A 1,283-nucleotide genomic window follows, 5' to 3' on the forward strand; every position below is an offset into this window, starting at 1 on the left:
GGCGCTCGCACGGAGAGGTGATGCCAGCCGGCGTGCGTCGCCTAACTTGGACAAAATTCTGGGCACGCACTTTTCGTTTGAGAATAGGACATACATGTAGTGCAACCCAAGGAAACCAGGCGACGCCGCCACAATCTGCGCCTGACAGACAAAGATAACCGTTCACAAGGAGCCTTGTTATTTCGCACCAAGTCTTTTGCGGGCATAGTTTCTTTCTTTGACATGTATATCTGTATGAAGGTCGGCTTTGCTCTGCCATCGCAGCCTCCCTTCTTTGCTTTTCTCACTGTACCAACAGACATGTCATAAGACTTTGGTTTTTTTTTTATTAATTCTTTTCCTGTGGGTGTGGTGTGCCTCCGCACCCCCCAATCTGTTCCAAGGCCTTGTTTTCTCTCGCTCGCCAAAACACTTTGTCTGTTTTCACAGCCAGTCTACCGGCCTAGACCCAACTGTGCGATATTTCAGAGCCGGCAACAGAGCATGGAAAGTCCGCCAGATTTACCCTTAAATGCTCATAAATGACTTCCAGGCACTCTTCGGAAGGTCTTTTATTTCAAAAGAAGGTCCTTCCTTGAGGGAGCACTTCTTCGGCCACTTTGCAAGTGCAACCGCTGCCAGCAAAAGTTCTGAAAATCGAGTTCCCGAAAATCTCCGGGTACCCCGCCAACCCCCAGCCACCCGAATCGCAAGTGTCAATTCGGCGGGTTGCCTGCCGGTAGTCCTTCCGAAAATGAGGCGCCAAATCGCCGCAACGGCCATTTTTCATTTCGGCATCGGGACTTCCGACGGCAACTGATTAACTAGCCCGGGGACTAGAGCGGCAGCAAATGCAACGTGCCCTCTTGGCGGGAGCAACTTGACCGCCCCCGTGGGGAAAGGTCAACTCGGGGCCCGGGAAAGTCGCCGAGTCCGACCCCATACACTTCCATGAGTTGGGGGTTTTGGCCTTCCCGGCCCAAGGCTCGCCTTATTTCGGCCTGCACTTTCGGAAAAGGGTGCATTCCTTTTGGTTAATGATTTCACCAGCCCGGGTCTTAGCCTCTGCCCCGACGGCTAAGTCTTTTGGTTAATGATTTCCTGCGGCTGGGACTACCCTTTCCCCCGCCCTGCAGGCACCCGGGTCGGGAGGCCGTCGGGGGCACTTTCCGGGGCAAATCCGGACCCTTACGCAAGGGAGAGTGCGCCCCCCGCCTCGGCCGGGGGTCAGGCTGCCGCCTATTAAGCCCGACAGAAAACCCGAAAAATGGACGAAAATGGGAAAAAATCCCCATCCGAAAAAG

This window comes from Heterodontus francisci, unplaced genomic scaffold (assembly GCF_036365525.1).
Source record: "Heterodontus francisci isolate sHetFra1 unplaced genomic scaffold, sHetFra1.hap1 HAP1_SCAFFOLD_1260, whole genome shotgun sequence".
In the NCBI taxonomy this organism is placed as follows: domain Eukaryota; kingdom Metazoa; phylum Chordata; class Chondrichthyes; order Heterodontiformes; family Heterodontidae; genus Heterodontus; species Heterodontus francisci.